Source organism: Micropterus salmoides, unplaced genomic scaffold, assembly GCF_014851395.1.
Source record: "Micropterus salmoides isolate LMB-PRFRI ecotype aquatic unplaced genomic scaffold, ASM1485139v1 Ms_hic_scaffold_4, whole genome shotgun sequence".
NCBI classification, from domain to species: domain Eukaryota; kingdom Metazoa; phylum Chordata; class Actinopteri; order Centrarchiformes; family Centrarchidae; genus Micropterus; species Micropterus salmoides.
The window spans coordinates 15,603,165-15,626,941 of record NW_024043372.1 but is presented as its reverse complement, the minus strand read 5'-3'; the positions used below and the strand labels follow the sequence as shown (position 1 = coordinate 15,626,941).

General features: G+C 38.5%; 1 protein-coding gene across 3 annotated transcripts in view; it reads right to left on the bottom strand.

The window, feature by feature from the left end:
• LOC119885613 (potassium voltage-gated channel subfamily D member 3-like) overlaps window positions 1-23,777 on the bottom strand; it is a 160,020-nt gene that overhangs the window by 50,597 nt on the left and 85,646 nt on the right. The window lies entirely within an intron of this gene.

The window sequence follows — 23,777 nt, the reverse complement described above, 5'->3', positions numbered from 1 at the left end:
ATGTTCACTTGCACAGGTACACACCGATTATGTACAATAATGTCATGTAGAGGTCACACTTCATGATGTGTTTGCAGGGTGCTGGTAAGGTCTGGACACTTGGAGGAATGCAGGCAAGGAGAAACTGATAAAAACAGGCTAAAGGGTAAAACTCAGAGGGATCCATTAACGATGAAGGGCACTCTGGACTCAGAGAAACATTCTGGGTTAAGACTAGAGACTGAAAACCCACACACTCTATAGTTTGCACCAAGTCATTCAACTATGAATATGATGAACCTCTTCAAGACAGCCTGCAGGCTAACTCTACAGTTCTGAAGTACTTGTAAGAACTCATAAAAAAAAAATTCAGGTGGCATCCTGCCAGGCTCCTGTTTTGAAGTGTGACAGGAAACAAGGCGTCCGTTCTCGTCTCTTGAGATCAGTCCTAACTCTCTGACAAGTTGGGAATTAGAAGTCAATGCAGGTGATGCTTTATGAAGAGAGGGGTGTACAAAGTGAGTATAAGACTGGATTTGATCAAATCGGTTCCACAATAGCTGGAGGCATGAGGAGATGAGATGCTAGAAATGACAAGCAATGTGATATGCCAGGAAAAACTTAAAGGTGAACGTCTACGCATTTCAATGTATAACAGAAAAAGGAAGCACATTTGTATGCATGTGTACGGCCCTGCCCGAATGCCAAAAAAACATCAAAAAGAAACAAAATCACACACATTTCAGGACAACAGTCAGAAACATCCTGTCCTCGGTCCTTCTGAAGCGCCATACTCTCTCCCATCATCCCATGCTTTCATCTCACAGAGGCTGGGGTTGGTTGGCGGAACAAAACATGACCATGCTATTCAGAGCTCTCCACCCACTGTGGTCCTCAGCAGGGAGTCTACAGCTCAGCTTACCCCCCCAGTCCCACTCAGACTTTGAGGCCTCACCTCGTGCCCTTTCAAACTGACCTCAACCTTTAGAAGTTAGCAGAAAAACGCGAGGACACCAGCTCCCCATTTCTCTGCATTTTCAAGCCTCCATCACTAAAATATTTTTCAGCACAGTTAATAAAAGCAAGGGGTCACTCCTAGTCACAATTTACTTTGCATTTTGACTGCAATGAGAGGTTAAACAAAGCTAAGAGTCTACATGTACAGCCAGTATAATGTTTACCAAGTTTAACATGTTAGTTTAGCGTGTTAGCATGCTAAAAGTAGCTAATTAGCACTAAACACAAAGCACAGCTGAGGCTGATAGGATTTAGTTTTACAGGAATATTGTTAAACCAAATGGCAACATGAATATCTATAACTAATTTCATTACATTTACATTACATTTAGCTTACGCTTTTATCCAAAGCGACTTACAGTTGCTATACATGTCAGAGGTCGCACGCCTCTGGAGCAACTAGGGGTTAAGTGTCTTGCTCAGGGACACAATGATGGATATCTTGGCAAGCATCTTATCTATGCGCCATCAACACCCTAATTTCATGGCAATCCATCCCATAATTTGAGACATTTCCCAAAACAGAAGTGAACTAGAAGAAAATTCAGGTGATCACTAATGTCATTAGGATTCATTGTCTGAGAACCATGAATGTCTGTACCAATTCAGTAGATACTCAGAGTTTTCACAGATTGAGTGAAAACTTTGATCTGCTAGTGCCATCTTCATGGCAATCCATCCATTAGTAAAACCAAAAATGTCAACCTCATAGTGCCACTAAAGAAACAACTCAGAGGATCTTCAAAAACAGTGTAATTCCTCATGTAGGGACATAAATGTCTGTCCAATTGTTCATGGGCACCACCACAACTGCCGCGATGTAATATTCAATACGACACACACACCAGGGAAGCACACACAGCTGTCTCTTGATTTAAGTTAAAACGTTTTAACATTACTCAGAATGTAAAGACAGATGACACAGAGGTGATATAAAAAAAAATACCTTGTAGCAGGTACAAGTACAACTTTTACACAATGGAAAACCAAAAGAAGGCGACTAGAGTCGAGGCGAGTTGGTACCGTGCAGTGGAAAAGGGGCTTTACCGTCTCTCTCTCTCTCCATGTATGTCCGCTTCAGTGACTTTCTCAGTGACTTCCAGTAGTAGGCTAGGCTGTTTGAAATCACCGACTTTTCCTCCGGTGATTCCCTTCACAGCAGCAGCTGAGCGGCACATTGAGGAAGCGTGTTGACGACGTAGCCTATCAAAACAAAACCAACGTGGTAGCTAACAAATAACATCTGACTGGTGGTTCACTGTCGCTTTTCCTGGTCCGCTCTTGTAAAATATCCTCAGTGTCGCGACGTGTAATGGTGTGGGAAACACTGAATGAACCGTGCTTTTCTTTTTACAAACCAGGTCTTTAACAGTGTCAACCAGCACTTCATCTTGTTGAGAGTTTGTGAGTAGACGGCTGCGTGCCAACACAGAGGGAGGGGTGTGGCTGCGCGGTGAGGGAGAAAGAGAGGAGCTAACGCTGGCAGGACTTTAGGGAAACATATTAATTGATTAAACATCAAACTATATCGGTATAAACGGTAATGTCTAATTTCGTATCTCTTTTGAAATTATATCGGTATACATTATATACCGATGTACCGCACAGCCCTATTCATTTGTTGCTTAAAATGCATTGCCTGTAACCCAAGTTGTTAGTTCAGGTTGAACAATCGGTAAACGTTCCTGTTAAATGAAGGCTTTCATAAGTGGATAATTGTTTTTCTACAAATACACAAAAACAGAGATAACCTTTCAGTCAGCGGTAGTGACACAATACAAAGGGCTTAGCATTGTTGTAGCACAGGCAATGACATCCAATTGAATCATTTGAGCTTAAAGTTTGTTCTCTTGTGTTCTATTGAGAGGCAAGCGGCTACCACCAAAATCAAATAACTCAACCTTTGCCACCACTCAGAGGTACTGAGTGCAATTCACCTAGAACAAGGCCCTGTAATTTACAAATCACCTTTGTTTTGCTGTCTGGGGGCGTCTTTGGTGTCCAGCTGTCAGTGACTGAAAGAGACGTTTGTTTACCGCAATCAAACAGAGCGAGCAGAAGCACTGCAGATTCCACAAATTACATCCAGCCACTTAGCTGCACCTCTCTCTCTCTCCATTGGGCAGATGAAAAATGCAGCAACTTGCCACACTGAGATCAAGGCTCTAGTGGATGCAGAGCATGAGAATTGAATAACTTATTTTTTTTGTTGTATACACACATAATCTCAGGACACAGTGTACAGAGGAGGTAGTCATAGGGGAAATAATCTTTCCATTTTTTCATCTACCTCTCTCTTCTCGGAATTTAATTGATTCTTCCTTTTAATAAAAGACATGCCTGTGGAACTTGGTGGTCAAAATTAACTTTCTGAAACTGTTCTTTCTCCAATCTCTCCATTTTCCAGTGTGTGTACATACTTTGTGTGCACGGTCCACATGCCCTTACAATCTACACATACAGACAGCCCCATTATAAAATGATGAAAAACAAGGCTGAGAGATAAAACCCTCTTTATTTCTCATTTTAAAAAGCAACTGACAATATATTCTGCATGAAAGAATTGTATTGTAGCACTGATCTACATGGGTAGAGAGGTTCAAGTCTGAGGGCCTTCGGACAACGCCCATCTTAACAGTTGTTGCTCTAAAGTGTATTGTGAAGTGTGGTGCACTGTGTTCAGGCAATGCATGTTACAGCCACATTTGAATGAGGACACTCCGTCTACGCCACAATGCAGAGTATTCCGGCAAAAAAATGCAAACTCAAAAAGGTAAAAAAGTTTCATGTGGCTCACATTTTGCCAGACTGCAACGTGATGTCATTTATTAAAAACAAGCAAGCGCACATTTTATGTAGGTATTTTTGTGTCTTTTTAATGCAAGGAAAATGGCATGATTTAATGCTTATTTATATTTACCGTTGGCAAGGTCACAGAGTCTATTGTGAAAGTCTATTATGGAGATAAATTGTGAAAAAGCCCCCACTAGCGAAGCCCCTTCTGGTGTTTTAACGCAGGGCTGTTTACTGTCTGAAGGGCACGCTTACACCTAAAGCGAACTGGGTACCAGATTATGTGTGTATACAAGCCAGGGCTGGTGCCAAAGAAAATAGTTCCTAGTACCTAATGGACAACTACTGCATTTCTATTCTGACATACATACATACATACATACATACATACATAAATAATGCAGTTGACTAAGTTGGCTGGGGTCAAGCAGAATATTGTCTTTATCAGTCATTGTCCAGTTTTCACTTGAACTTGAGCAGCAGAATAATTTACAGAGCAGTCTATTCTCTTCTCACACAGACCTTGACATAATCGTTATTCAAAAGTTGGGCATAACTTCCAAAGGCCTGCAGCGTACAATATATTCTGCATCATATTCCACAGCATATCTGAGACTGTTTCAGTATTTCTTTCATTTTCAGTCAGAAGCCTTGTGCACATATTTCACAGGATCGCTTACATTTGTCTTTATTGTCTGAAGCATGTGCAGCTGTACTGTGACATTAACTACAAGAATGAGAACCCAGGATTATAAACAGAATTTATTTTAAATAGAACATCACATTCTATTATGGAATCAAGTGGACATTTTTGGGAGTTGAGGAACTCAGTCTAGGCAGTCACGGGCGACAGCACATTGCAAAACCCCACTGAACTCAGTGTTCATGGAGGTCCCAGGAGGACCACTGAGCAGTGTGATCGGGCACTCATCTGGCTCAGCATCTGCCTGCAGCCCAGGGGACCAAAGCCTTGTGTTAACACCATGATAGCGCATGTACATTTCATCACCAGAGTTAAGCTCACATTAACAGATGGCCTATTTGGATGCAGCACTTTAATTAATACCAATGGGGCTTTCAGATTCCATTGAGTTTTATGTTCTATCATCACTGCATGAACTCCATTTCTGTCTTTTGTTGTCATATGTTTTACAGCTGCTCATGGTTGATTCCAAATATTCCCCCTGAGATTGTATTTCTCTTTGACCTGATGGAATCCAAGATGAGTTGATTGGCTACAACTGCGCAGCCATTTTATAATGAAATTTAAGGCATTTTGTGTCCAAAGAGGAACAATTTGTAGTATATCAGTGCAGTACTGTACTATCTAATACAAATCAGTGTTTCCCCTATATATGATTATATATGATTTTGCTGAACTCGCTATCTATACTATAAGCAGCCAGAGTCGGGATGAGAGAGGAGAATAAATCTAAAACATTGGTAATTGCCGCTGTTCAGCAGTCTGTTATTGATTATTGGTGGTTTGAAAGTGTAGTTGGTGGCAACAAAGGCTTTGCTGCCGGTCTCACTACCTACCTACTTAAAGGTAGGCCACTCCTCTTTATCAAAGGGGGTACACTCCTTGTCTTTATGGAAAATCTGTTATTTAACTAACTGCATAATCAGAGAGATATAACATATACTGTATATTACTGGTATTTCTGCCATGTGTCAAGTTGTAGTTTACATCCATGACTGTCCAGAGCAAATACTTATGGGAAAATAGGAATTGAATAAAAATGTATAAAGTGTATTTTTTGGCTAAATTGAAATTATCACTTTATTGATACATATGATTCCAGTGAAAACACGTTTCAGATATCAGATATATTTTAAGGACCACTAAACTATTATATATAACTCACCCAAACGAAAAGCGATGAATTGGCCATAATCAGGGACGTCACTAAGGATTGAAAGACAGGGAGGGCTTAGCCCCCAGGGTATGTGTAACTTGCCCTTGCAAAATCTTTGCACTCACTTTTTTTGTTACTGTATTAGAACCACACTTATGTCAGCAGCTAGTGAAGAAGCCAAGATGTTAACAAGTAAAAAGCGACTGACATATTCTCTTCTTCCAGTTCTCCTCTGTTGAACAAAAGTTAAACTAATGTTAACTTTTAGACACATTAAAGCAGCATGGGGGGAATTCACTTAGGGCAGACTGTGCTCCCGCTGAGTTCTTCTGTAAGCTGTGACTTAAATCCTTTCCGTCATCATGTAAATGTGTGATAAAGCAATACAATATCTAGATAGATCTTAGATAAGTTGCAGGTCCAAAGAATGCCATTTAATTACAATAATTACTGTTACGGCACTGTAGATTGACTGAATCAGAGTGTGATTTTGATCTGTAATTTGGCTTACATTCAAGCATTCAATAAATATAATTTAAGCTGTTGATAAGGATGCTATTTAAAGTGGCTACTGTCTCAGTTTAATAACCTGATAACCAAAGGAATAAAAGTTTTGGTGTAACGATTACTAATGTATTGATGCATGTATGTATGATTCCTTTCATTTTATCATATTTTCACGTGTGTATATGGATATATGATCATGTATATCCTAGTCTACAATTACGTATTTATTTCATTTATTACAGCCAATTAGTGCAGAAAGTTAAATTGGTCAGAATATAGCAAATATAATAAATATCATGAAATTATTTAGTTTAGGCTTTGCCTTGGTACCTAGAACTGCCAACAAATGCCTATTAGAAGAAAACCACATTTCCTTAGACCTGTAGACCACTACAGACCTGTCGAACACTCAGTGCCCTGCCAATCTCTTGGGTCTCTCTTTCTCTCTCCTAAAATATCTTCCAATATCGATCTGTTCATTAAATTGAAGGATTTCCCGGTACAACAGCATTAAAAGGGATACTATGACATTGACTTTTCACTGACGAAAACATTCTATGGGGACTAATATTGTTTTGAAATATTACAGAGATAAGTAATAATAATGGCGTTCATGCTAACTAAACTAGTGTTTTCCATTGCCAACTAAAATATCCCCTCTCCTTTAGCTCAAGTAAACATAGCTAAAGTTCAGCAAGTAAAAGTCATGAACAACAACTTACAATTTAACTCTTTATCACTTACTACATTTAACAGCCACTCACCTTCAGCTGCGGTCTCAGGCATGTTTGTCACTGTTACAAGTTTATCACTACAAGCTTGGCTTTCTGTTGGTTTCATCTTCTAGTATCATTTAAGACTTCTCTGTACATTTTTATTTGCTATTCACATCACTTGTCACTGATTGATCGCTGCGTTCCATCATATCAACGCTTTTGTGGCGTAGCAGTGATCTGCTGATTCTACTCACGGAGCCTCCGGCTGCAGCTGCTTCAGGTGTAGTTGGTTTGATTGGCCAGACGTGCAGCCTCGCTTTTTCCTCTATGAGTCTTTAGTGTAGTTCAGTGACTTGTTTAAACAGACTTCTTACTCATTTTGTACTGTCGTTTTTGGAGAAGGTTTGCGACTCACCAATAAAGGAAAAAGCACTTGCGGAGATATTTCAATTCAGTTTATTGATCGAAAGTTAACAAAATGATTTTCCATTGTTTACTTTCAATACAAGTATTAAAAAACCCTTAAATTAATTTCCCACAACTTATCCTCTCTCATTCAAAGATAAAAAAATTACAAGCTCTAGTATTTCCTATAACACCACCAGTGAGGATTAATAAATTAGGATGAGGAGCAATCTGATACAATTTCCCAATACTTTTATGTAACAGTTAATTGAAACAAGAAAAAAATAAAATAGATAACCTTACTTGATTATAATGACTATGTATTTTACCTGCCAACAGACTTATCTACATTCTTTAGCCAGCCACTGATATTCAGTTTTCTGTTCAATTATTTAGATATTCAACATTGCTGCAGGCATCCTTAAACTGCAAAACAAGCAGTCATACTGACAACATCTCCCTTATCACAAAAGCCCACTTCATGTAGTAATAGTTTTGAAATATTTCTGACTCTGACTGTGCAGAGGGCAAAACAGTAAAAACACACAAAGTTCAACCATCTCCTGCTATCACATAAATCAAAAAAAATACAGTAGCCACTGTATTTTAGCTCTTTATTAAATCACTTAAAATCATCTTCATCAACATCTTCCACCACATTATGTAAAATATCTGCTCAATTTGGCTACTGCTAAAAAGCCCCCTCTTCTAACTGGGCTATTTCAATGGTTGTGGATTCTATACACACACTAGTGGTCCGCTTTGGTTTCTTACATGGAGAAATTATACTGTGAGCATGAACAAAGTCATATGGGGAGACCAGAAGGCTAGGCAGACCCACCAACTCCCTTTCTTTGTTTGTGAAAAGCAGGGAGTAGCCTGGGTAGCCAACTCCACAACTGCCACACAGTATGTACTAGATGAGCTAGAATCCTTCCTGGCTTGAAAACAACTTTCCCTGCAGTTTATCCTTTTTAGCAAAGCAACTGTTCTATTTGCTCTGTTATTGTTAATATTGGGCCTTTTAAGTTGTGCTGAAAAAAAACCCACTTTGCTTTGGAAGCCTGAATTAGTTCAAATTGCTTTTGCAGCGTTTTTACTGTCATTAAGTTTAATGCCCTGATTGCACTTTATTTCTTGTTTTATTTCATTAGGTTTTAAGCCCCAATTGCACCGTTTTTTGTGTGTTTGTTCTTTTCATTTTGTGAAATAAAATTGAATGGGTGTTAGTTCTTGTGGACCTTGATGACTACAGAGAAATGTGAACCCTGAAGCTATGAACACTGCTATATTCTCAAAATAAATTGAATAAATAAATTGAAGGTTTTAAATTAGGAATTGATTAAACTACAGTATATTCACTGTATAATCAAGCCCTGTCGTTCTCAGCTCATCTATAGAAGTATTTGAATGCAATGCAGCCTTTGTTGCAGGAGCATCTAAAAACAACCTGACTGTCTGACATACTTTAGACACCCTGAAATGCAAACAGAATATTAGTGAGCAAGCATGTTATTGATGAGGTTGTGATAGCTGTGCCTGCATGATGCAACCTGTTAGGATGTGGGTGGACATCCAACACTGACGTTGACATACAGATCATTATCATTAAAGTCCTCCTCCCCCTCCTCTGGATCACTGTTTTAATGTAAAGACATCAGGCATTGTTAAGTTCAGCTCTTCCCTAAAGTAGAATCGTATTAGCATTTCATGACATACAGTACATACTAAGGCCCGAGGGAATACTGGCTATCTGCCTGGTCCCTGCACCACATATTAATTGGTCTGGTGTGGAAACAAATACTTCAACGGTCACTTTTATCTATAGTTGTGACTGTAGGAGTCCTGGTAGTTTAAACAGTTAACATCACTGCTGTTGTTGGCTTGTTGTTTGAAACTGGTCCTCTCTAGTTTCATGAAAGGCTAAATGTCAGATCTGATGCATTTCTGAACATCAGCAGCTTTAGTCTCTTCAGCTGTTTGCTATGGCACCACTGACTCGCGATGTGTTTTCTAAGATGCATATATACATTAAATTATAAGGCACTGTATATAATTGATTGCTTACTTACTCATTTCTTCTTTTATCTTTTCATATCTTATTGTCAATTTTTTATTTTATATCTTATTACTTGCCTGCAGTACTTGTTCTTTCTTTATCTTTTTTCCTCTACCTGCTATGTTTATTGTTAAGCACCAAAATATCAAAGCAAATTGTATAAACCTACTTGTCAATCATGAGGATTCTGATTACATATCTTAGTGTGTGGAATTGTGGGGGTTGACCTTTAAAACGACTATAAATTCAATAGTCTTACTACAAAAACGAGCTACATGTACTATCAATAAGGCAGGTTCCTATGCTCACACTAATCCAGTGTTTATAAAAATCCCATACTATGAATGTTAATGCTTTAGTATTATATACAATTATGCAAATAATGTTCAGTGCTAAATCCAAGGCACTCCCAGACTGTGTACAAAGGGAGTGCAAATATGATTTGAGAGGCGTTTGTAAATTCAGTGTACAAAAAGCTAAAAAAAGGGATTAAGAAGGAGATGTTACTTTATTGTTGGGGTTAAATTATGGAGCAGTGTTATTATACATTTAAGAATGTGTGAGTCACTTTTGGCTTTTAGAAGAATGGTTTATAAAGCGTGATTATTTTTTCTTTACCATTTTTTATTTTTGGAGGATATCTTAGATAAGAAAAATAGATAAGAATGTAGGTTAGGCATATATAAGCTTTTTGCTTCTGCCTGTGCCCTTTCAGTCATACTATGTTTATACTCTCTATACTGTTTATACTTAAGGTATTGGGTATGATGACTGAATAAAAAACAACTTCTACTAAGAGATGATGCATTATTTGAGAGTGTAAATTGGGTTTAATTGTAGAATTAGGAGTGGGAGCAAGGGAGACAAACAGAAAGACAGACTAAGATGTGTGAAGAGTTGGTTGGCTTAATGAGTTCATTTGAAAGCCTGGAACATTCATTGTGATCAAGTGGTCATCTTGTGGCTCACTCATAAAAAAGGCCAGAGCTGTCATCAACCACTCAACTGTTAACACAATACAGTCGCCCAGTTTCTCATCCCTGGATGCTGACACTTTGCAGTGTGTGAATTAAGAGTGTTTAGAAACACAGAAAAGATGGGTTGATCAACAACACTAGAAGGTTTGTTTTGGCCACTTAAGCACCAGTGGGTTCTGTTGTACCCAATGAAACGGGATGGGACACAATGCATCAGAAAGTTTAACAAGCAGCTTATGTGGTCCTACTGAAAGAATTACAGTGGTTGAACTAAAGGGGACTTTACTAAGGATTTGGATACCTCTCTAGGCACTAAATCAAGCCTCTAGGCTGTATTCGGCCCGATAGGTAGTTTGATCCAGCCTACAGTCAATTCAGAAATAGAAAAAAAAAAAACACAGATAAAAAAGGAAAGAACATAAAAAAGTATTCCTGTCCAGGTCATAGTCAGGGTGAACACAACAGGCACGAAGCGCTTATGCGTCATCGCTGATATGCATCATGGCAACTGTCAAGAAAAGAAAAGTGGATGCAGAATGTCGCGCTTTTCAAGAAAAATGGACAAACAATATAGTTTTTGTTGAAGTGAAAGGTTAAGCCAGTGGGCATAGTTTGTGGCGATGTGCTTGCAGTGATGAAACGGGACAATCTTGAATCATTGAAGCTCAAAACATGCTAAACTGGATGAGTTACAAGGAAAAATGTGCTTGGATAAAAGGCAACACTTCTGCGGAGTTTGGGCATCCAACAAGCAGTTTTCAGAGACAGCGTTATGGCCTTTTCACTCGGGATGCGATTTACGTACCTCGTAATTCACTTTCAATGAGAGGCGAGCGTGTAGGAAGGGAGGCGCAGGCATTGCAACAGGCGTAGCGACAAGTGGGCATGTTTCCGTGAAACTGTCGCGGTTGTGCTCGTCTCACGCACACGCCCGCCCCTGCCACAGCTGAATTGACTTGAACTTTCTGTAGCCTACGCGACGCGTAGCACAAAACGAAGATGGATGAGAGACTGATCCTCACAGTTACTTCCATATTTTTTATTTATATATATATATATTTTATATATATATATATATATATATATATATATATATATATATATATATATATATATATATATATATATATATATATTTTGTGCTCACAGTGCAACAGTTACTAGGACATTAACAGGAGGGCATTTGCATGACTAGATTTATCAGCTATATGAATAATATATATAATACAGCCTATCAACTAATGTTACTTATAGTTTTACTTTAAGCTAGGCTATGAAGGAATACAGTGGCGCACAGAAGCCATTGCCTTGGTTGCCGTGCCTATCTATTGACCGCCTTCCGTTTACTCGTGGAGGGCTTGTCTCGGTGTCTGTTCACATAAGTGCGCAGCGACCCCATGGGCCAGGTGACTACGCAGGCGGAGTGTCGCTTCCCATGTGAAAAGGCCTTTATGCATATAAGTTTTATGGTGAGCGAGCTAATAGCTAAAAAGCTGAAACTTCATTCAGAAGGAGAGTTTGAGAGAGAGTGCCTTGTTTCCGCTGTGGAGCTGACAGTACCAGACAAAGTCAAACTGTTCCAAAGTGTCAGTTTGTCTCGAAGAACGTTCACAGAACAAATTACTGGATATGGCACAAGACATTGAAACAACACTGAAGGACAGTGCAAAAATGTCTAGACGTTCTCTCTGGGACTTGAAACAACAGATCTAACAAATACCGCCCAACCAGCCATTTTGTGAGTGGGATTATTGCTGAGTTTGATTCACGGGAGGAACTGCTGTCTTTGGAAGCCATGCATGGCAATACTAAAGGTAAGGATTTGTGTGAGCAAGTCGTTTTGGCAATGAACAACCATTCGAAAAGTTAAGTGGCCTTGCCACAGATGGAGCTCCAGCCATGCTTGGCATGCAAAAGGGATTAACTGCATTGGTCAAGAAAGAAATGAGTCGTCTCAGTCTTGATCCAAGTGATTTAGTATGCCACTGTGTCAAGAGATCTGCATCAAGAGAGTCTGTGTGCACATTCTCTGAAGCTCCAGATCGTTTCCACCTAAAATTTCAACAAAAGGGCAGGTACCTACTCTGCAAGAACAAAAGCCTGCTATGACATCTGAATATGCTGGTGAGTGTGCAAAACCGCTTCAGGCCTTTGGCGAGAGGTTTCAGGACATGAATAGTAAACAAATGAAACTGAAAATATTTGCAACGCCATTCCATGTGGAACCATCTGATGTACCCGATAACCTACAACACAATAATTAAGCTGCAAAGCAATTACGAGTTCACAGCTAGGTACAACAACCTCCCTCTGACTGAGTTTTACAAAGTGTGTGTACGTTCTGAGGATTATCCCATTCTGTGGAGACATGCACTGAAGTGTGCATGTCTGTTTGGGACAACCTACTGCTGTGAGCAGTTCTTTTCAAAACTGACTCTTGCAAAGACTCGATTCCGCTCAAGACTGACTGACTCAAACTTGGAAAACCAGCTGCGAGTAGCATCATCATCACTGCCATCTGGGATCATGCCTCGCCAAAGAGAAGCAGTTCCAACCATTGCATTGGAGAGGTTAGTGATATACAGTATGTGTTCAGTCATTTAATATGGTCCTCAAAAGATGTTACAAAACTTTAAATGGCCCTTTGATAGGAACAAGGTTCCCAACTCCTGTTCAAAATGGTCAAACTGCAGTCGTCCTTATTTACTAATAGACTGCAACAAGATTTCTGTTGGCTTACTTATTTTAATTTAAGGTGTTCTCTGTTTAGAGGCACAAAATATGGAAGGACGGAATGGAAAATTATACAAATAGCTGCTGCATCTGTTATATCAATGCTGAGCAATGACAACTCACTGTTAACAAGAAAAGGTTGAGAACAAACTTCATAAAATTCTAAATTATGCCTGGTGCACACTAGAGGATTTTCAGATCTTCAGAACCAATTTTAAAAAGGTGGGATACCACAGACATAACGACGATTTTAGTTGTAAAAATGCACACCGGTTATACTAAATGATTTCAGGGTGGAGATTCAGACTTTAAGAAAAAAAAAAAAAAAAAAAAAAAAAAAGTGTATTTCTGGAGAATTTAAATCTTAATGCAATGCATGCTGGGAACTATGTTTCTAAATAACTGTGATTGACTACTTAAGTAAACAATCCTTTGGACATTTAATTAACTGAACTCATGGTTATAAGTTCTGAAAGAAATAATTAACTGACAAATGTATCTAATTACACTAGGTTATACTTGATTGAGATTATGCATCGCAAAGGATAAAGTGCACATGGTTTAACAATCGCTTTACAATCGCTTTGTAATGAATCCTTGGTTAAGATTCGTTAATAAAGACATCAGGACTCACTCGCTTGAAGCAAGAGAGTAGCTTGATTTGTTGGAACAATTTACATTTTTACTTTAAATGATATAAGTTTCTAAGGTTTAAGTAAGTTGTAATAAGTAGGCGTTTTTGCAGTCCTGCAGCAACGGAAACTGTGTCTGACAGTTTTTCTAGCCAGGTGGAACCAGCGAGTGAGAGAGAAATGGTGAGATAACATCAGACAATGAAAACACTTTCCTGACAGCAGAGGATATTTCAGCAAATTAAAAAATGCATTATAAAGTAACTTTACAGAACCACAAAACAAAAGAGCAGCTTGAACAGCTTTCTGTTTCTTACAATGGCCTCCTGCTTGTATCTTCCCTGACTTCAATGCCTTAAAGGAGGTTCAGTCTTGTGCAATATGATTGAAGCAGCCAGTGATACCAGTTGACTAGGTTTATATAGTTTAAGCAATAATCTAATCAAAGGAGTTGACAAGTTTTACTAAAATCTCCTACATTGATCACTGATCTTTTGTTGAGCTGGCATTAGGATATTCAGCTATATCCTTACGTATAGTTCCCTCGCGCATAATGAATACATGCTTTAAATTCCACAACTAAAAGCATCTTTACAACCAATATACCAGTTGAGTATCGAAAACACATTACTTTACACTCCAGATGAACTGCTGGTGGGCTCATTTACATGTGCAGTCTCAGTAAAAACCTTGTTAAATTGAAAAATTGCATTGACAAAACTTTGCACTTATGAAGTAATTTGCATCAGGCTTACTAAATACCCCCCAGAGTCTCATGGGTGGCTATCAGCACAAGAGAACAGCACAGAGGAACGTTTTATGTATCCTAGTGGTGTAGTTATTGTGGAATGGTGTGCACAAAAGAAGCCTAATTCTGCTCACGCCTGGTGAGGTAATGTCAAAATTATTGGCTTGATACATCAACACACTCAAGCCAGAAATCCAAACAAGTAGTTTCTGAAATTGTTAGCCCTGAAGATGACCATATTCATTTAGTAATACATATAGTATACTTAGCACATTTGGATGAAGGCCATCAGATTTACCAGATACTTGTTATATTTGTTACAAATGGATGTCTAGAAGGGCGTTTCTTATGGCAACGGTGAAACTGTAGCCGAGCCAAGGCTCCCACAGGCACAAGGTTTTCCAGGACAAGCACCAAACAAGACAGCTTGTCTATTGTGTTGAGGACAGTAGAGGAACACTTCGCTGGCAGCTCAAGGGAATGAAGCATTGTGCTGCTGCTTCTTCTGAAGAGACAATGACAGAAGAGAAAAGGCCACCGGAGACAATTTAGACTGAGTTGGTTCGTCTCCATGGTGACTCCTCACTTTGAAGAGCTGCCCTGGTTCTTCCAGCCAGACTTGGAGCTAACAAGATATTTCTAACATAGTCTAAACATAGACAACACCTCACATTGATGAGGTTTTGCGGGGATCACCATGTGTTATTGGAACTGGAAAAGTGTAATTGCCCAAGGTACACCCCCACAGCTTATTTTGTGACTATTTTGTGAGTAGACTCAGAGCATTGTGGGCAAGTGCTATTAGGACTGTGGTTTGTGTTCATGTTTTCCTGTTTAAGTCTGTTTTTGGTTTGTGGTTCTGTGTTTCTCTGTGTAGCCCTGTTTATAATTTCGTTCATTTGCATTCTAGTTTGGTGTCTTAGTTCTTGTCTTTGTATTTATTCTTGGTTCTGTGTTTATTAGTTTGGTCTTGTCTACCTTGTGCTCTGTTTAATCCTAGTGTCTGTCTGTTTTTCTGTTTGGTTGTAGTTAGTTTCTGTCTTCTCCCCCTGTGATCATTGTGCCCTGTCTGTTCTCTCCTTGTGTCTGTGTCTTAGTCCTTAGTCCTATGTCTCCATGTTAGTGTAGATCTGTGTCCTGTTTGGTCCCATCTCTGCTCTCTGTCCTGGTTTTGTTCCGTTATGCAGTTGTTCCCCGTTTTTTGTTTTACATTGGTAACTCTGTACTTGTGTCTTCCAGTATGCTTTACTTCCTGTTTTATTTTGTAGTGTTCAGTTCTCACATGTCCTTGTCTAGCTTTGTTTCCTGTTGTTTGATTACCTGATGTGTTTCAGCTGTGCTTCCTTCGTCCGTTTGCCTGTGTATTTAAGCCTTCAGTTCTGTTCAGTCTTTGACATCCTTGTCATTGTTAAGTGTTCTGCACAGCCTGTGCTCTGGATTACTTTACTGTTGTTGGATAATTCTCTGACTTGTTGGATACCTGCTTGCCTGTTCTGGACAGCTTTGTTTGTACTTTTTGCCCTGAGCTTCCTCGTAAGCCTGTCTAGTTTGCTTTAATAAACTTTATTTTGAACTGCTACCTCCTCGCCTGTTATCTGCGTTTGGGTCCACACCTAAATCTGCACTCAGCCATCCATGACATGTACACGCTTTGCTTGACTGACATCTTTCTAATTGTTGTCAATGTATTTTATCATTCTGCATAGTTCATGACGTTTGGTATCCTCATAATTGACCATTCACTAAGTCTTGCCCCTTTGGTAATTTTGGCAGGCATAGCAACAGAAACTATCTAGCATTGTACATATGCAGTTTACAGAGCTAACGGTGGCAGATTTACCACTGAAAATTTGGATAATTTGTAAAACAAAAGTTGTTGATTTCTGACAAAAGCAGACTAAAGTGGGCTTTTCATTTTATTCATCTACCATTGATTTTGCTAGCTGAAATGATAACCGTTGCTGGCAGACTTCATTAGGGCTAGCAAGCTAATTAACATGTAATATTACAGTGATACTGCTTTCAAACATAACGTTTAGATGTTTACTATAGAACTTGGATAGACAACACTAAGATAATGTCTATGTCTTACTTTTAAATGAGAAAATGATGTGAGGTAGTCAACTTATGATATGCAAAGTGTTGGTCTTGGAAGTAAACAGTTTAAATCTGTGTGGGAATTAATCATTGTAAATGATCAGTTAGACCATTTATGGTGTCAAATAGTATACTAAAAGACAAAGAATGGATTATTTCTGTGTCAGGGTGTGTTTGTATTCAGATGCTCTACAGTATTTTAGAGAGAAATAACAATACAGATGCTGTCCTTGCCGTCAGTGTTGAAATTATAGAGGTGGAAACAATTTTTTCCAAACAGATATACGACAGAAGAGCGACAGTGGAAACATACATAGCATGTATGAGCACTGTACAGTCGAGCCGTTTTCAGACTTGACCACAACTCCCAAATAGAAACATGTAAGAGATGACTAAAGGAATACAGTTGAAAGGGAATTTTTTCCTCTGTGATTATGGCAGTTCTGACAAACACAACACAACTGCCGTGCAGTTTGTCAAAGCAACTGAAGAAGCTTCAGAAAATGCTGAACTTTCATTGTGCTCTTTTCATAATTTAACCGCAGGGCATTGGCAGCTGACTTTATAGTAGGATTGTGGGCAAAGACGTGTGTGAATAGGATGAATACATTATCATTTCATTAAACACGAGCATTCTTCTCTTTAAATGCAGTGCACTCTGTGACTTCTCTCAAGATGAAACTAATGTCCTTGTGAAGCAGGTCTTTTTGCTGCATGTACAACACCTTGAATGAAATGACCTTGGGAGGAAATAACATATTTTGTTAACTTGTTATTGTGATGATAGGAGAGCCATTGCCCAGTCAAGGAAATGGTTTACTGATATTATGACATTACATTTATTAATTTAGCTGACGCTTTAATCCAAAGCGACTTACAATTGTTATATATGTCAGAGGTCTGGAGCAACTAGGGGTTAAGTGACTCGCTCAGGGACAGATTGGTGGATGTGTCACAGTGGGGAAGTGACCCCGGGTCTCTCACACCAAAGGCATGTCCACTGCCCCATCACCCCCCCATGTGTGAAGACCCAGCGGCAGCCTGAAGGGACAGTTTAAATAATAGGAAGGCTAGCTATCATTTATACCTTCATCCATCTGGCCACTTTTACTATTCCTACTTGTTGTAACAACATGTACACTAACAGTCAGTGGTGGAATCTAACTAGTACTAGAAAGTACATTCACTCAGGTACTGTATTTAAGTACAAATTTAACATAGTTGTACTTTACTTGAGTATTTCCATTCTATGCTAATTCATACCTCTACTCCATCACATTTCAGATGGAGATATTGTATGTTTTTCTCTATTACATTTATTTGACACTAACTATACTACTAATCTACCCAGTAGTATACATCTAAATTGGCTCCACATTGAAAACCAGCAACACTGAAATGGTGTTACATGTACTTGTTGGCTCTATCTTGATGATCGGCTATGCTAAGCTGTTGTTGACTTCTTAGTTTTTGACCATAAGTAATGTAATCATTACATTTATATTTATTAATTTAATTGAAACTTTTATCCAAAGCGACTGATAATTGCTATGTCCGAAGTGTAGTGCTCACTTTTCCTCAGTTGTCACATGAGGTTGGAAGTGGTAGAACAGCAACTCCTGTGTTCTGCAAGATAAAATAACTGTTTTTATCAGTGGTGGCTTTGACGAGAGTGTTTCTGGTTAAACAAAAAGCATCTTAATCTTTAAAAAAGTATTGTCTCTGTAGGGATCCTCTCCACAATGTTTTCAGACACTTGTAATAAAAATCTGAGCCTGTCAGTGTGGACGTACTTTGACTAGTTGCAATAGTCTGCAAGGATTATGTTGCAGCCCTGTTTTGCTGCTTAACTGCAGCATGCTCACTCAATACTGGACAAATATTTTAAAAACTGTTGTCCCAACAGGTCCAGGTTGAAAAAAAGAGTTACACCTTAACATTCTTTAAGATGTAAATGATTTGTGAGCACAGAAAAATGACTCAGGATAGTAGTTTAAATGTAGCAACAAATGTAGGGAATGGTTTTAAAGTTTTTTTGAGGACAGTGGAGGTATACAAGTTGGAATGCTTCAAAAAAGGACAAACTATGATGAGGCCATTTTATTCTTTAAATAGACTCTAAAGAGTATTTCCACAACAAACTTTGAATACTAAGAGTCCTTTCTTATCAGTAATAAGAGCTTTATGTCCTCACAGCTAAGGAATTACTCTGGAGATTATGTTGCTGCTGAAAACGCTTATGTAAACATTTATGAAATTGAATTTGTCAGCCCAACAGATTCGTCATTATAGCATCCGCTAAATATAGAGGTGATTGAAACTCTCATGTAACCTCATAAAAAAAGGATGTCAAGGATTTCCAGGATGAAGGAGCAAAGCCGCTAAGGAGAACGGGACGAGGAGGGGATAGATGTTTCCAGAAACAAGACAAAGAAATCTTCACAGGTCACTGTTTCAACAGGTGGGGGCCTTGAAATGATGCACATCACCCTGACTTTCTGCAATGACGTGTTTTAATGTGTTTAAATGACAGCATGACACAAATTGGCCTATCCACGTTTAAGAAAATCTTGAGTCTCAAGAGACAGCAGTGCAGTTAATTACATATTCAATTAGATTTACTAATGTTCACACAATAAGCAAAGTTCAGTTTTGCATTAAACATTCTCCACCATTGAAAATCAAGCACAGGTTTTTAAATCTTTATCAAAGGAAGCATATTGTGGAAAAGAGACATTTATTACATCTGTATTCTATAGAAAATGACAGCTGAAAAATAAGTGCCAAAAATATAAATGGGAGCTGCACTGAATTGGTTCAAACACAAAACGTATATCATGTTCTCAAAAAGAAAAATTAATTGTTACTGTATGTTATTGTTGCATAGTTGTGCAGTTGGGAGCAGGTAGAAAGGTCTGCAGCCACGCTAGCTGCAGTGTGGGGCAGGGTCAGCAACATGCTCACAATGACAATGCTAGAACCGTGATGTAAAGCATAGTCCATATATTGTTTAACACCTTAGTTATCTTGTTAGCAAGTACCAATAAAACACAAAGTACAGCTGATGGGAATGTCATTTTGCTGGTATTTGGTTGTCATTAACCAAAATACTGGACAAGTTAAAAATGTGACCTGCTGGTGGTGCTAGGAGAAAAGTGTACAGTGTGGACTGACCGTCTGACATTGAATTAACTTTCTGCTAATGCAAACCAAACATTTCTTCCTCAGATGTGTCAACTAAATGATGGAGGTCCCCTTTAGTGAAGTATTTTAGGATTACCAAAAATTATTAATTTGGAGGATTTGTTGACTAAAACACAAGTGTCTGAAGGACAAAAATTACTGAAATCTCAAGGATTTTACCTTTAGTGTGAAGGATGACAAAAACAATCAAACTTTTAAAACTCAAAACTTATTTGACTTTTGTATGACTGACATCTGCCCAATACCACAATTATTACTCCTCTGTAAACCTCATTTCCATCTTCCAACACCTGCCTTAAATTATTAAAACAAAAACGTTCAGATGCAAGCAGAGATGAGCTCTCCTGAGGCTGGCAACACAAGAAATCAATAGTGGCAATCACTGTTAGATGTGAGAGCTATGTGGAAAACAAATCTATGCAATCTCCCGAAGAGTTTCATAAAGAATTGACCAACAGCAAGTCACATGTGTAGAGTAAATAATTGAAGTAAAATGGGCTTGCACGCACACTGTCATGAGCAGCAGCAGGGCACTCTGTGCATTCTTTATATTTGACCTTTTGCCACTAAGAAGTGCCATTAAATTAAGCCAAAAGTGCCACTGACATTGGTGCCTTGTTATGGGCTACTTAGACAAATTCAGAAACCACAGTGGTGTCCAAACAAGCAAATCAAGAACACACAACACTATAATGAGACCGAAAATACATTTAGTGGCCCTGAAAGCAAAAGCCTAAGACTTAATATGGGATTCATATCGTCTCTCCTAAATTTCAGTTCAAGGCTGAACTTCTGCATTTTGATGAGACAGAAGTGTCTTCCGTAGAAGGAATACAGTTACACACTGCAAGCTGTGGGAGAGGCAGATAGGTAGGTAGAAGGTGGGATCACTCAAAAATCTGACTTTTTTTACTGGTGTGAATTGTTATGCATGCCTTCTGGTACACCAGGGGGTAAATAGTAAGATTTTGAAATGTGAGACTGATCTAAAAAGAGTTAAATAGTTAACTACAGTATGTGTATATAATGACACACACTTTAGCAGTAAGGTATTTTTAATTTTATTGTGACCTTAAAACCGCTGTAAATAACAAGCAAATCAAATAATCAGTCTATATTTTAAGTGTTCTGCGACTGTGGGGTGGAAAAGAAAGAGACTGTGCTACAGCCACAGCCAACATGTAGCAAGAAGATACACGACTACTCACGACAACAGAAAACTAGCTATTTGAGGGATATGATAAAAGCGAGAGAATGCTTTATAATTTCCACCCCTGAAGATGAACTCAATCAGATCAACTGACCTGGCATCATCATCAAAAACACGCTGCTAAAAGAAACCTCACAACAATGTTGAAAAAAAATTTCTTGACGACAAATACTTGCTCATGTAATGAATTAATTGAAATAAATAAAACAACTTTGTGTAATGTGCTGAACAGTCCATCATAAAGGGTGAATATGGTGCCTCAGTATATCTAAACAACCTTCTTAATAGTACATATTGATGGAACTGCATCATACCGATATGATCTGTATGGTATTTTTATGATATCAGTATCACTGTGATAGCTGTTTTCTCTGTATCTGTTATTTCATTATGTGATGCAATAATATTAAGACCCCATCAGGTCGAAACTGCTCAGAGCTTTATTAAAAAGGCTTTTAATATCACTTCTCTACTTACGCTGACTGAGCTCATGGCCATTCTTTTAACTTTAACAACCATAAAAAGTACCTAAATAAACAATCAGATGTTAAAACTGGATGCTGTAGTGTAATAATTGTTTACCATCATGCTGCGTGTCAGACATTCTGTTACGTGTCCATCATGATCCAGCTCTCTGAAGACAGAAGTCCAGTGTCACGTGATGTGTGAAAACCTGTTGTATTGTCAGCTTCTGGTATTCAAATTAATGTACTGGGCCGTCATGGCACGTGATTATTCTGTTGCTCAAAGGAGAACCAATCTGCCAGCCCAAGCTGCTATTTATTATGAATTTCTCCGTAATGGTTTGTCATTATCTCCTTTCGACTGCTTAATTATATTTTAATGGCTGTATGTTATATATAATATTTTAATTTATGTGGATCATCTTACCGTCCTTATTTAGATTTTTTCAAAATGCATCTTCATATGCTAAGCAATGGTGATGGAAAACAAAGTCGAACCTATGGAAACAGACAAGTGTTTCTTTGATAGGCAGCTTGATAGACAACCTGAATAAGTATTGGTGTGCTAAAAAAAAATTATCTTTGTTATAAAGGCAACAGAAGAGACAGCAGAAAAGCTCAAACGGGTGAGAACGTGGAAGTGAAAAGCTGTCATGGAATAGTATTTTTAGATTTCCACTGAATTTGGGGCTGAATGTTATTGACAGGCCTGACAGTTCATGGAACTGTGTAACAATGTTATTCAAATACTGAAAAAAATGCTGAAAACAGCAGGTATGAATGTAAACATACAGTAGGTATGTGAGTTCTGTTTAACTTCTCCAAGTTATGTCTTTTTTTTTTTAAACACCTGGATTTTGGCTCAAGTTCAACCCAGTGTGGGAATTCAGCACAGACAAGAAATGAAGGTGGCTCACAGTGCAGGAAAAAACTAATTTTCCTGATGTGTACTGCTGAAAGCTGAGGCGCTTGGTGCTGTTGTAAAGATGTGCCATTTGGTTTCATCTGTGGTCCTTGCAGGCGCAGGACTCCTACCTGTGGGAGAATTAATTTCCCTCTGGTTACATTTTTGGCAGCTTTTCAGCTTGACATTTTATACTATCCAAGTGAATTTAATAAAGTTGCGAGGCTGAATTCAATAGTTTGAATTCAATACTTGTCAAAAGTTTGATCAGAGGAATTTCAGCAATTGGCTACCTCTATCCATCCTCTCCTGAGAAGCTCATTTAAGTAAGTAATTAACTGACTGACATCAGACAAGTGAGTGTAAGATACCTACAGTTACACATACCACGTTCACCACAGTGACTCTCGCTCTAAAGTGACCGGTATGCTTCTTGGTACGTGCTTGTTGGATGGTTGAATAGCTTTTCACTCCACAGTGTGTTTGATTCCCGACGTGGTCGGACAATGTGTCTTACAAACTAGTTCTGTTCGAGAATAACTTCACCCAAAGAACACCCGTTTAAGACTGTGCTAGCCTGTGGGAAAGGTGGTCAAACCGATGACACAGCTGGATCAAACAGGTCCTTATCAATACATTATGTTTTATAATACAGTAAATTAGACAAAAGGTAGAGGCAACACAACAAGCAACTTAGGCCATGAGTTAGAAGATATAACACAAATGAAGCAAATGCTAATAAATAAATTCATTGCAATATAAATGTGCATTTACTTGGATTTATGTGGTCGACTAGGGCTGAACAACAATTTTGCATCCAATACCAAATATGGTGGTATGGTCAGACATAATCTCACTCTGCCTCAGAGGCCCTGGTCATAAGCATCTCTGTCATCGGCTGACACTGGATTTAAATATAATCAATGTCTCTAATACCCTAGAGAGAGATGAATGGCTGTTCTAATCAACATGCATACAGTATGTGCAGAGGGTAATGTAAAATGCAATGAAAATGATGGATCTCAGTGAGTTCATTATAATGTTGTGTGAGCCATCATCTTCAAAATAAACATGTGGTCACCTGGTCTACTCAGTGTCTGTGCCAGGGGGTTTTCATCCATAACTCACACAAGAGGAGCTGTGTCATTTCCCCCCCGTTTGACTATAAATTAACTGTTCTTTTTTACCAGGCTGTCCAGCTAAAATTAAGATATTTCTTTATAATACAGCCTTCAAAACTGAGCTGACAGCAGCACAAATCCATCAAGACTGTGGAAAATCATCAGATATGAGTAATTTACATATACAATGCTAAGTGTCACAAAGCATGAGTGTTTAAAAACTGCTAGACGGAAGGATAATAGCCAAACTTATTCTTGTTGACACTTCTCAACTTTACAATTATTTATACACACATACATATATATATACATATACATATATACACATATATATACATATATATATACATAT